The sequence below is a fragment of the Acomys minous genome (assembly GCF_964271855.1).
Source record: "Acomys minous genome assembly, chromosome: 16".
NCBI classification, from domain to species: domain Eukaryota; kingdom Metazoa; phylum Chordata; class Mammalia; order Rodentia; family Muridae; genus Acomys; species Acomys minous.
In genome coordinates this window covers 91,560,179-91,574,176 of record NC_140498.1, presented here as the reverse complement: position 1 = coordinate 91,574,176, position 13,998 = coordinate 91,560,179, and the positions used below count along the sequence as shown (strand labels likewise).

The window sequence follows — 13,998 nt, the reverse complement described above, 5'->3', positions numbered from 1 at the left end:
TGGTTGTGAGCCATATGTGGTTGCTGATAATTGAACTCAGGACCTTTAGAAAAGCAGACAGTGCTCTTAACCACTGAGCCATCTCTTAAGCCCTCATCTAATTTTTCAATATGGTAACCAGACTCTCCTTCACAGGTTTAAAATCCCTTTACTTCCCAATAGCATGCTATGTTTTATAGAGATTTATGTTATTTTACTTTATTTTCTCATTCCAAAGATCAGACCCAGGGCCTTATATGTGCTAAGCAAGTGCTGCATCCCTGAGCTCAAGGCCCCCAGACCTTAATGCAATTCATAAAGCACTTCTGTGTGGCCTTCAGCACAGACCTTTAATCTCAACACTCTGGAGGCAGAGGCAGACAATTCTCTAAGTCTGAGGCCGACAGGGACTACAAAGTGAGAACTTGTCACAAAAAAGGTGGGAGAGGGTGCTTAAAGGGTACCCTAAAATCAGGTCATAGTATCCACATTCTACAGGAAATGGGAAGCCAGACGTCACAGGGCTAGCACACAGGGTAGCCAGAGCAGAGCAGAGCTCCTTCTCTGTGGCATGTTCTAGAAGACCGCCCTGTCTGCATCTTGTGTTCATTGGCTCTCTGCACTGACATTGCAGTGGGAAGTGAGTCATGCTTCATTCCAAAGGAAACAGAAGAGAACTCCAGGTTACCTGTCTAATTTATAGTTATCACTCCTTAAAAAAAAAAAAAAAGGAAGAAGAAGCCGGGGCGCACACCTTTAATCCCAGCACTCTGGAGGCAGAGGCAGGTGGATCGCTGTGAGTTCGAGGCCAGCCTGGTCTACAAGGCGAGTCCAGGACAGCCAAGGCTACACAGAGAAACCCTGTCTTTAAAAAACCAAAACCAAACAAAACAAAAAAAAAATCATCCATAATGTATTCTGTGCCAGAATTTCCCCCTACTTTAATATAAAAGGAGGGCGAGACCTCTGTGCTCACGCCGGCCCAAGTGGCACTGGCGCCATCTTGTTCTTTGGAAACAGATGTCTCCCAGTTGCACATGCTTTGCACAGTTTCAGACTTGGGAAGATAACCGGGGCTGTCAACCAAGAGCTTTGCCCTTTGGACCCACATACCCCTTGTTGCTGACTTTCTCCCCCCCCCCCTTTTTTTTCTTCCTTCCCTTTTCTCTTCACCCTTCTTGTTACTGACCTCTTCTTCTGTTGGGACTTTGGGGATCCCGGCTTCTATTTCCTTTGCTTCTTTTCCTCCTCACTATAAATCAGTCTGTCTAAAGTTTAATGAGTAACTGCCTGGTGGCACACTTCCTCTTTGCGATGGTTTCCTTTTTGCCCAGCTATCAGCTGGGCCCAGATAGAGCGTAGGCCCACACCACACCACGTCATAACCATCAGGCCTGGACCCCAGCTGTGACAGACAGGACAGCTTCAGAGTCCTAATACTGGCTGAAAGAAGGACGATGCTGCTTTGTTGTGCGCTGTTTCCTTGCTCTTTCTTAAACTACTATGTAAGATATAAACCTGGAAAAATACATGTAAGAAGGTATGTCTGGCTGGGCGTGGTGGCGCACGCCTTTAATCCCAGCACTCAGGAGGCAGAGGCAGGCGGATCGCTGTGAGTTCGAGGCCAGCCTGGTCTACAAAGCGAGTCCAGGACCCCCCCAAAAAAGAAGAAGAAGAAAAGAAGAAGAAGAAGAAGAAGAAGAAGAAGAAGAAGAAGAAGAAGAAGAAGAAGAAGAAGAAGAAGAGGGTATATCCTAAGTGTCACCTGGAAATGGGTCATTTTGTACCACAAGTAAATATAATTACCTTAAAATGTCTGAAGATACATCAGGGATTCTTTGTAGAAAGAAGAAGCAGACCAGGGCACACATCTTTAGTCCCAGCACTTGGGAGGCAGAGGCAGGCAGATCTCTGAGTTCAAGGCCAGCCTGGTTTACAAAGTGAGTCTGGACAGGCAAGGCTACACAGAGAAACTCTGTCTCAAAAAAACAAAACAAACAAAAAGAAAAAAAGAGATATTATCTTACCAGGCCTCACTAACATAATATCAGTTAAACAAACCACTCTAAAACCATTTATCTACAGGCTTGATCCACTGGAATGTAATCTTTACACTAATTTTTCCCATCAATTATTATGCCTTTTCGGGAGCAAAGTGCTCATTTCATTTTGTCTCTTATCTAGATACCTCTACATAGAAATAAACTGTGGGGAGGGAAGAAAAGTGGACACACACACACACACACACACACACACACACACACACACACACACTCGACAGGAAATGAAACATTGACACATCTGTGTCAAAAAAAATACACAAGATGGCCAAATGTTTGCCCATATTGTTGGCCCAGGATTGTAACCTAGTGTCAGTTGCTGATGATGTATTGTCTTCTGTCTTTATTCAGGAGAGTTAAAAGGCAAATAACCTATTGCTTTGCCTGGTGTTTCAAATCAGACACATGGGAGGAAAATGTACAGCAGAAGTGGCCAAATGCGAATATTTATGCAAATCTCCATTCTGGCGTTCCCTTCCCCCTCCCCCTGACCCTCCCCCTCCCCCACCCCAGCACACCTGGGAGAACTCAGTAGGACCTATAGGTGAAATTCTACAATAAGGGAACATTTATTTCCTGGGTCCCTTGGTCTTCATTGTTCTGCAGTAGTTGGTAGCTAATGGGAAGTTACTTTCTTTTTGTTTGTTTGTTTTGTTTTTCAAGACAGTGTTTCTCTGTGTAGCCTTGGCTGTCCTGGACTCGCTTTGTAGACCAGGCTGGCCTTGAACTCACAGAGATGCACCTGCCTCTGCCTCCCCGAGTGCTGGGATTACAGGCGTGCGCCACGGGCCGGCAGTTATTTTCCGTTTGGACAAGGCAGGGAGAATGGCGTCCTAAAGCCGGCTGGGAGTGAAAGTCAGGCTCTCCACCCTCATGTACACAGCATATCGGATTTTGCAGGCTAAAATCCAAGTCTTCAGGCTTGTGAGTCAAGCGGTTTACCTATGGAGCAATCTTGGTGGTCCTGACAACTATTTCTTGTGTATGTAAAAGTACTTGTTCTAATGTATTTAATTAATTAATCTGAGTATTTTACCTGTGTGTATATCTGCATTGCAATACCAGTGGTGGCCACTAGAGGGTGTCGGACTCCTTAACCGGGGTTATAGACGGATGTAAGGGGCCATGTGGGTGGTGGGCACTAAACCTAGGTCCTCTGGTAAAGCTCTGGCTGCTCTTAACTGCAGAACCACCTCTCCAGCCCTCCTATTTGTTAGTTTTTTTATGGTTATAGTGTAATGTAGGGCTTTGGACTCCTATGGAGAGTAAAGTCCTGCTCTGTACCCCCCAAGTAACTGGGGAGTGGGGACAGAACTTTACAGTGGTGAAGTGTGTGTTTCTTCTGTAGACTGAGACTCCCAGAACGTGGGGCTCACGGCTACCATGTGTCTGCTGGCCTCCAAGCACTAAGTCTGGGATTTTTGGAACTCTGTACTTAGGCTGAGTCACTGCTACAGTCAGGACCTTCTCAAGTGTATGCGCTAAGTGCGGTGGAATGCATGCACACAGCCAAGCTAGTAAGTGGGCGTTTCTGTCTAAAGAGACCCTCTCTGTAAGTGAGCAGCAGAAAGGCCCTGTTGGAATTAGGCAAGTCACAGCTTTGGGGTCAGTTTTGTGTGTCATTCCTTCGGTCCGAATGGGACAAAAATGAAGCCGTCCAAAGCAAAGGGGCGTGTGAAAAGAATGGGGAAACCCTGCCGTTTGTGGTGGACTCAGAGCGCCCCTTAGGGAGCACACGCTGCTGCGGGGACGCCAGGTTCCGGTAAAGCGGGGCTTTGTAAGTGTCATGTGTTTAGGGTTTTTAGAGATGCACCCCCCGCTCCTCCCACAAAAGGAACTCCAGTTTGAGAACCGGCCTCCGAGCACGTGATATTGAATGAATTTAGCTGTCTGGCGTGGATGGAGTTGAGTATTTTTTTTGGCAAACGAACAAAACAGCGTCCACAGAGTATTTACATGAATGTCTGAGGGACTGCTATGCCTCAGCCTTACTTCCCAAGCGACACGGGCTCACAAGATAAATAAGAGGTTATGCCAAGGGGTTCAAACTCCAGCCTTCAGCTCCCATGCCACGATCCGAGGGTGAAGCCGCAGACCTCCGCTGGGGCTGGTTTGGAACCTCTTTAGACGACCCGGCTCCTCCTATCACCTTCGGATGGTAGTGCCCGGCCTTGGGGGGGGGGGGGGTCCCTTGGGAATTAACTGGCCAAAGCGCAGAAAAACTCAAAGACAAGCAAAGGAAGCGGATGAAGTGACAGGGTGGGGTCAGCAAAGGCTTTCGTGATTAAAGCCAGATGCGGCTCCACTTGGCTAATTCGTTTGCTTGCTTGAGTCCAATCACTGTAATCCCAAATTAGCCTAACGCGTCTCCTACATTAAAAAAAAAAAAAAAAAAAAAACCTACCCACTCTACAAGCACCTCTGAGCCACACCCTAGGCCCTTCTAGAAGAAATCTGCCCAAGGAACGTTTGGGGGTAACCACAAAGCTATTGATTTAGACTGAGTTTTGATAATTTCAGTCAACAAGTCACCTGTTGATATTGTGACTAATTTTAAAAGCAAAGTTATGATCATTATGCATATTTTAAAAGATTTGTTTTTATTTTGTTTGGGTTTTTGAGACAGGGTTTCTCTGTATAACAGCCTTGGCTGTCCTAGACTCATTTGGTAGACCAGGCTGGCTTTGAACTCACAGAGATCTGTGCACCACCACACCCCACTCTATTTTAAATTTTTATCTATGTATGTAAATGTGTGTGCGTGTATGTATACAGTTGCCTTCAGAGGCCAAAAGATGATATTAGATCCTCCTTGGAGCTAAAGGTCTAGGTGATGTGTGCTGGGAACTGAACTGAGGCTGTGGTGGCGCACGCCTTTAATCCTCAGCGCTGGGTGGGCAGAGGCAGGCTCCATGAGTTCAAGGCCAGCCTGGTCTACAGAGCATGCTCCAGGACAGAGGGCTACATAATGAGACCCTGTCTCATGTAAGGAACTGAAATGGTCACAGATCTTGTTTCCTAAAGTGGTGGTGGTCCTGGAGCAAATCCCCCGAGGCTTCCCCATTACTGCTACAAGCAGACAAGTGGCCAGTGACCTTCCTCAATGGCGCCACCACCGCCATTTGTTCATGTCTGGTAGTTTGGTGTGTTTTCTGTGAGTTCTTCCTATGGGGACTAGGGCTGACATGAAATTGTTCCTTCTTGTCAGGACTGGTCCCTGTCACGCTAAACTGGTGCTCTACCTACCACTGAGCCAGCTGTATCCTTACTCTCAGTGTTCATCAAAAGTGAGCATCCTGGGGGCTGGAGAGATGGCCCAGTGGTTAAGAGCACTGACTGCTCTTCTAGAGGTCCTGAGTTCAATTCCCAGCAACCACATGGTGGCTCACAACCATCTATAATGTGATCTGATGCCCTCTTCTGGCCTCCAGGGGTACAAGCAGGCAGAGAAATGTATACATAATAAATAAATAAATAAATCTTTAAAAAAAAAAAAAAGTGAGCATCCTGATTTGCTCCACTCTAAAAACATGTGCCTTTTTTTGTTTGTTTGTTTGTTTTTGTTTTGTTCTTTGAAACAGTGTTTCTCTGTGTGTAGCCTTGGCTGTCCGGGAACTCAAGCTATAAATCAGTCTGGCCTTGAACTCACAGAGATCTGCCTGCCTCCGCCTCCCGAGTGCTGGGAGGATTGAAGATGTGTGCCACTACCGCCCAGTTTCTGAAATATGTTTTCTGTTTAATACACTTCTGTAGGAAGTCCTCACGTATATAACTTGTTTGTTTGTTGGGAGACAGACTCTCCCACTCCATCCTGAGACTCAGAACTCATGAACTGGCTCAGGCTGGCCTTGATAGTTATTTGCTAACCCCTCAACTGCTGAGCCATTGTTCTAATGGTCAGTGCTATCAAATGCCCTCGCTGTCTGTGTTCCCTTGCTATGTGGCATCCTCCTGTACTCTCATCTGCTGTGAATACAGGTACCGAACAAGTACCCAAAAGTAGGAACTTCTAGATAAAGACATGTCTCCATATTACCTTTACCATTCTAAAGATTGAACCCAGGTTGTCATGCACACTAGGCAGCTGCTCTGTCACTCAGCCCTATCCCCAGCCTCTTTAGCTTTCTATGTCACCCTAAGGGCTTACTCACTAAATTGTCCAGGCTGGCCTTGAACTTGTAACCCCCCTTTCCCCAGCCTCCTGATTGACAGGCCCTGCTCTATTTTATAATTCTGACAGGCAGAGCCCACTAATACGGTCCTGCGTTCCTGCCCACAGGCACACCCACTCGCGGGTCTTCATTCCCTGGCCTGTTGCGGTAACTGGAAGTCTCCGGCATCTCCTCCAGCCCTCTGGGTCCCGTTCACTGGGTAGGTCCTTCCTTCGCTCTCTTGGAAAGCTTTCTGTACTTTTTGGGTTTGAATATTTCATCTTTGGGAGCTGCTTAGCCTTGTTAAGATCAGGCCGACCCTAACAAGCAGTACCTTTCCACCTTTCAACTTGTTCTGCCAAAGCAACATTGATTTTTGTATACTATTTTGTCAAGATTTTCCATTTCTCTGTATCAACTATGGGAAAGCTAGTCCCCCCACCCCCGGGGTTTTAGTGCTAAGGGGCTGTCTCCTGCCTCCCGTCTCCACCCAGTTCTGACTTCCCAGTGGCAGCCACTTTCCGGGTTTATAGATGTCATCTCGATTTGTTCTTTCTTCCATATTCCTAAATAGCATATTTATACTGTGGTCTAAATATGTCACTTAGAGATGACAGGAGGATTTAGCCTTCGTGCGCGCACACGTGGTCTCCCCCTACCTTCCGCATCCGCCTGCCTCACCTTTTCTGGTCAGCTCAGCAGATAGACTCCCGTGATGATGATATGTGTGACTCACAGCCGTGGCTTTCCGTAGACTGATTACATTTGCTTTATCCATGTGACATTCCATCCCCCCCCCCCCCGAGTAAATAACAGCTTCATTTCTTCTATTAACTTGTATAATTCATTCCCGTAGTCTCTCCCAGAACCATAAATATCCCCCCAATGTGCTCAGATCTACCGGCTCATCTCCTGTGGCATGCCTCTCCTTGACGCCACAATGGTGAGATGCCGCTTGACATGCAAACTCACGTGGCTCGGACAGGGCGCACAGACACTGACTGATCTGCTAACTGCTCTAAAGCCCACTAGACTTAAGGTCATTACATGGATTATTCTCTTTTGAGACGGGGTCTCTCTGTGTTACCCAGAATAACCTCAAGCCCATAGCAGCCTCAAGCTGTCCTCCTGCCTCAGCCTCCCAAATAGCTGTGACCACACACATGTGGGGGAGTCTGAGTAATAGTCTTTTGGGCCACACTGCTGTTCTTTGTGCCTCTGTGGTGGCTATTCTGTCTGCTTCTTTTCTGACACCAGGCTGGAAGTTTACATCTTACACAGCAAAATCAGTAAGAGTGGAGGTGTCTAGATTCTGCATCACATTTAAAATGTAAGCCCACCAGGTGCGGTGGCACACGCCTTTAGTCCCAGCACTCGGGAGGCAGAGGCAGGGGGCATCAGTATGAGTTCGAGGCCAGCCTGGTCTACAAAGTGAGTCCAGGACAGCCAAGGCTACACAAAGAGACCCTGTCTCGAAAAACCAAAAAAAAAAAGTAAGCTCATAAAAGCATCCAGCCATGTCCTTGTTGGCTAACTGGCTTGAATTGTTCTCTGTAAAACTCAAAATTGCTAGTTGGGCATGGTGGTGTTTAATCCCAGCACTTGGGAGGCAGAGGCAGGCAGATCGCTGTGTGTTCGAAGCCAGCCTGATCTACAAAGCAGGTCTAGGACAGCCAAGGCTAACACAGAGAAACCCTGTCTTGAAAACAAAACAAAACCTCAAAATTGCTTTGGCATAGGATCGAGACATAGAGTGGCCAGTCACCTGCAGTCACGTCTTTTTTTTTAAGTGGGCAGCTCATCCTCTTAGACCGATGTGAAAAGAAGCTTGCGCCTTACACTCACACCCACCCGTGTTTGGTTCTGAGAACCCCCATCCTATTCCATGGACCCTTGTGTCTGTACTAGTTCGTTCCAGACCTTAGCAGCTGATTTGCTTTAGTTTAAACCACTTTTTTTTTTTTAAACACAGGGTCTCACTGTGTACCCTGGCTGGTGTGAAACTCACTGTGTAGTCCAGGCTGGCCTCTGAGCCCCACCTGCCTCTGCCTCATGAGCTGTGGGATTAAACGGTTGCACCACCATATCCATCCTTTTTTTTTTTTCTTAAAAAATTATTTACATTTTATTTATTGAGTGTGCACGCATGTGTGTGTAATCATGTGGATGGGTGTTTAGAGGACTGCTCATATGTGTTGGTTTTTCTCTTTCTGACCTATGGGTTCCAGGTGTGGAACTCAGGCTGCCTGGCTACTGGCAAGCGCCTGTACCTGCTCAGCTGCCTCACTAGCCCTACAAAGTCTGTTAGTACCGGAGAGCGTGAGTCCTTGGTTTTCTTCCTCTGGGCATCGCTGGCTATTGTGCCTCTGACGTGTGCCAGACTGAGCTGAGGAACTTTAATCCATAGAGCAGTGTCTGTCCTGTTACCTGCTTTTTCCTGGAAGCTAAGCTTAATTTTTATATTTAAACTGTTGGGGTAAATAAAAATAACAACATACTTTTTTCTTTCTTGAGACAGTGCCTCCGCCTCCAAGTGCTAGGATTAAAGGCGTGCACTACCGCATTCTGGAGGTCTTTTTCTTTATGTAATTTTTTTTCTAATTTAAAAAAAAAAAAGATTGGTTATAAAACATAGTGGAGATGTGATGTAAAGGCCTTCTGCTTCCGTATCAGTCAGATGAATGGAATGATCGAGAAAATGGGAATTGTGGGGCAGGCTATGGTGGTGCACGCCTTTAATCCCAGCACTCGGGGAGGCAGAGGCAGGTGGATCGCTGTGAGTTTCAGGACAGCCAGTAGTACACAGAGAAAGAAAACAAAACAAAGAGCATGAGGGGAAGACACTTTTCTGAAACTTAGGGTGTCATTTAAAATACTTTGCTGGTTTACTGTAGTATTTCAATTTTAATAATAGGCTGAAGGCTAAAATTAGCCATTTTCTCTTGGTTTTTCGAGACAGGGTCTCTCTGTGTAGCTTTGGCTGTCCTGGACTCACTTTATAGACTAGGCTGGCCTTGAACTCGAGATCTGCCTGCCTCTGCCTCTGGAATGCTGGGATTAAAGGTGAATGCCACCACCCAGCAGAACCACACTTTTAAAAATGGAAGGTGCACTCCTTTAATCCCAGTATTTAGGGAGGCAGAGGCAGGCAGATTGCTGTGATTTCCAGTCCAACCTGGTCTACAAAGTAAGTACTAAGCAGCCAAGGCTACACAGGGAAACCCTGTCTCGGAAAAAAGAAAAGAAAAGAAATAAGATAGAATAAGTAACTACTGTCATTTAAATCTTAAGATTATAATACAGAAGTTCTGTGCTAATTATTCTCTGCCTCCAACGTGCTGGGATTACAGGCATGTGCCACCATGCCTGGCCATTATTTTGTTTCCTGCAGTGCTGGGGACCAAATCCAGAGTCTCATGTAGCTAGATGTCCTAGCTTACTTTCCGTGACTGTGACTGACACCGTGAGCACTGAGTTCAGCCTAGGTCCCAGCCCACCATCCATGCAAGGCAAGGCTGGGAGCTAGGGAAGGCTGCCCACTGGCTTGCTTCCGCTGGATTGGTCAGGTAGCTCTTGTATAGCCCAAGGCCACTGCGTAGGGGTGGCTCCGCCTATAGTAGGCAGTGTCTTCCTACATCAGTTAGCAATCAAGAAAATACCATACAGACAGGCCCACAGACTGGCCTGATGGAGGCATCTCTGTACTTGAGGCTCTGTCATCCCAGGTGACTCTCGGTTTACGTCAAGTTGGCAGCTGTAGCTAACTGTATGTCACAGGAGGGCTGTGCCAGTGGCCTGCAGGCTTAAAGGGACATCTTTAAATGCAAAATGAGAAATTGAATCTGCATCTGAGTTAATATGCTCATCGGACAACCACCTAGACTTCATACAAGACATGGATTTGTGAATAAATCATGTTCAGAGTGACAGGTACAGAATGTGTGTGTGTGTGTGTGTGTGTGTGTGTGTGTGTGTGTGTGTGTGTGTACGTGTGCGTGCGCGCACTCCAGCACTAGATGTTAGAAATTCAAAGGTCACATCTGGGAGATTTGCATACTGTAGCCTTAGAAGATCCTAGCTAGAACTTCTTTCTGTGCCTAGTCTCGGGTCCACCCCTGGCTGATTCATTTGAGGAACAAGGCATAGCAACAGGAAGGTTTTAAAAAATAACTTTGTGAAAAGTCAGAGATGACTAGGACGGCAGCTGTGGTAAATACCCCAGGGCTGAGTCACCAAAACAGTGTCATAACTCCCTCCAAAGTGTGATCTTCTCCTAAGAAGCCGCCCTGGCCACTTTCATCCATGAGTTTTGGTTTCCAGTTCCCTAATCTCAGCGCCTGATGACTGGCTGTAGACTCATCCCTGTGTGTAAACCCAGCTGTGGGAGGGTTTGCTTCAGCCCCTTACTGCAGTTGCTGTTGACCTAAGCCCTGAGGGGCCACCTCCTTCCCCTTTGCTTTGTTAGTAGTTGCAAATACATTTGGCTTTTGTTGTTGTTGTTTTGGATTTTCGAGACAGGGCTTCTCTGTGTAGCCCTAGCTGTCCTAGAACTCACTTTGTAGACCAGGCTGGCCTGGAACTCACAGAGATCCACCTGCCTCTGCCTCCCGAGTGCTGGGATTAAAGGTTTGAGCCACCATCTCCCCCCCCCACTCCCCCTACCCCACCCCCACCCCCCTCCGCCAAATATCTTCCTCACCTCTCCTCTTAATTACAGACAAGAGGCTGCAGAGGTGGTTCAGTGGTTAGGAGCGCTGGTTACTCATGCAAAGGGCCCAGTCCTGTTCCCATCACCCACAGAGTGCCTCCTCACACTGTCTGTACCGCCATGCTTGGGAGATGTGGCTCCCTTTTGTAACCTCTGTGGGCACCAGACATACACACAGTATACAGACAGGGGGCAATACCCAAACACGTAAGATAACTAAATCTAAAAATAAGTTTAATTTATATATGAGTTTTATTTGATGGCTTGTTTTGTTATTTATTTATTTATTTATTTATTTATTTATTTATTATTCCTTTAGTGGAGATTGGAGGGGGGCCTGCCATGGCATCAAGCTTGGCAGCAAATGCCATCATTCTCTCTAGCCCTATATATGGGCTTTGAAGTTTTCCTCTCTTTCTCTCATGACAGTCTTATGTGGCTTGGACTGCTTTGAGCTCACTATGTACCCAAGGATCTTCTGTCCTCCTGCCTCCACCTCACAACTGCTGGGGCTACAGGCACGTGCCACGCCCCCCACCCCCTTCACACCCCCACCCCCGTTTATGTGGTGCTCAGGACCACGCCCCTCCATGAATGTTAAAGCAAGTGCTCTAACAATTGAGCTACACCCCCTGATCCCCACAGTCGTTTTTGTGGGGTTTTTGTTTTTGTTTTGAGACAAGGTCTCTCTGTGTAGCCTTGGCTGTCCTGGACTCGCTTTGTAGACCAGGCTGGCCTCAAATTCACAGAGATCCACCTGCCTCTGCCTCACGAATGCCGGGATTAAAGGCGGTGAGCCACCACCGCCCAGCAATTTTTTAAAAATGATATTTCATTTTCTTTGCTCTTTTTTTTAGGACAGCCTTTCTCCCCACCGCAATCCTGCGGATTTAATACAGGGCTAACAGGGCGGAGCCTCAGAAGGTCACACCTTAGGTTTGTTGTGTGAGATGGTGATACTACAGGCCCAGGGTGAAGATGGTGGGGAAGGGTGCTACTCCGTAGCCCAAAATAATGTCGGGGGTGCAAGCTTGTGATACAAGCTGTGAGAGATAAGCAAAAACAAAAAACAAAAGAGCCTCTCAGAAGTGAGATTCTCCCGTCTGGGGCAATTAGCCCATTAAGGTTCCGGTTCATTTCTGCAATTTTCAAGTCATGGCGGAATGAGAAAAACTCTGAGTAATTTGATTATAAAGCACTCGTAGGTTATAGCACTTGTTGGATTGGCTCCTTGGCAGTCACTGTTAATTGTCAGCGTGACTTGACTGTGTTCACTGAGGCAGGAAGACACGCCCACTGTGGGTGGTGCCGCTCCCTGGCTGGCAGCCTGGACTGTGCACGTGGAGAAAGGTGTGCTGGAGTGGGCAGCAGCGTACCTGCCTCACTCTCTTTTGACTGCGGGCACCTGTCACCAGCTGCCTCAAGCTCCCGCTGCCTCGACTTCCGTACCATAGCCTGGAACTCTGAGCCAACCTCAACCCTTTCTCCAGTAAACCAAATGATTTTTTTTATCACAGCAGCAGGGGAAAAAAAAAAAAAAAAAAGTAAGAGAGCTACAAACCATACCTCAGCGTTTTTTTGTGAGTCAAGGCCTCAGCCCTGCTGAGGCTGGCCTTGAACTCCTGATCCCTCTACCTCGGCCTCTGCTTCCCAAGCGCTGGAACTACAGGCACGAACCACTGTACCCAGATAACCGTAAACCTTTAACACACGTGTTATCTTGAGAAACTGGTCCCTCATTACCATCCGTCCCACCAATCCAAGAACAATGCCTTCCTTTGTTGGAATGTGTGAGGCGAAGCTAGTCACAGATTACAGAAACAACATATGTGACCTTTGACCTTCAAAATTATGCCATAACTGCGTAGTTTCTCCCCAACCTCTCTTGTGCTTTTGTTGGAGAATTTTATCCCAGCAATGGGAAACAAGAGTAAGATAAGTGCTGTGTGAGACAAAAAGAAGGGGAAAGAGCTGCACGAGCTAAGCCCGAGAGCCCCCCACCAAGCGGAGATCACGATGCCACGAGCTGTCAGGGCTAGGTCTGAGTGATGCACTGGCCAGGGGCATTGGGATTCCAGTGGGTTCCCCCTCCCCCCTTATAAGGAGATTAAAGTAGTTGAAAGTGGTTAGAGTCCAGAAGACAGTTATGCCGACAGAAGCTTTCAGGCGCCACGCTGTGCCATGCCATCGTTCTAAGGTGAATGGACACCAGACTTGACCCCAGCTGCGCACTATGAGCAGCAATTGGGATACAAACCAGAGCCATGCTGTGGTGCAGCCAGGACAAATGGTAAAGGGTCCGTAAAAGTGCTCAGCAGTGCGGTCGGCAGCCTAACATCTCTCAGTCTTTGAGTGATCAGAGGCATTTCCTGGGATGGGGAGTTGGGCACTTAGAACCATTTGTCAGAATCTGAAGGTCACTAACAGTTCAGGACAGTTCAAGAAACCCTGACCTTGAGCCAGCTGTAGGCTGCCACTGTGAACTGTTTGGGACTGTGTCTTTGAGGTGGAGCGGCCATAGCTGCTCTCCTATGCCCTGTGGGAAAAAAACCACAGGGACACACCTGCCCTCACTCCTTCCTCCCCGAGAGCCAGCTGAAATCAGCCTAGAGCGGAGACCCACAGATCACTCACAGTGTGGAGGTATGGGGCGGGAACATGGAGCAATGTCAGCTTCTCAGAGAGGTAGGGCCTCATTGCCTGGGCTCAGAGTTAGACCCCTGGTTAAATTTCTGACGTCACAAATGACTTCCGACAGGGAATGTGAGGACACACGGGGCAGGGGAGGGAGGGCAGGAGGTTGATTTATAAAGTGGTAAGACCAGTGCTGCCTCTTGGGGAGGGGATTGCCAGCTGAGGCTGCATTGTGTGTGTGTGTGGGGGGGGGGGAGCCTGTGCACTCTGCTTGTGAGTCTCATTACTCAGGTTTGCTGTAATCATTGGAGCTTTTTCAAACCATCTTGAGCTATTCTCCAGTGCTGTGGCTGCCGACCCCAACAGATACTTACACTCCAATTAATCCAAAGGAAACAAAGTTTTGAATTCAGTTCTCCTGTCCCACCAGCCACACTCCAGCTGCCTAATCAGCCGATTGTAAATG

At 47.5% G+C, this 13,998-nt stretch overlaps 1 protein-coding gene across 1 annotated transcript in view; it reads left to right on the top strand.

The window, feature by feature from the left end:
- Nucleotides 1-13,998, top strand: part of TAOK3 (TAO kinase 3) — a 168,514-nt gene that overhangs the window by 29,638 nt on the left and 124,878 nt on the right. The window contains 1 exon segment of the mRNA XM_084762174.1: nt 6,319-6,410. The gene's annotated coding sequence lies outside the window, so the exon portion shown is untranslated.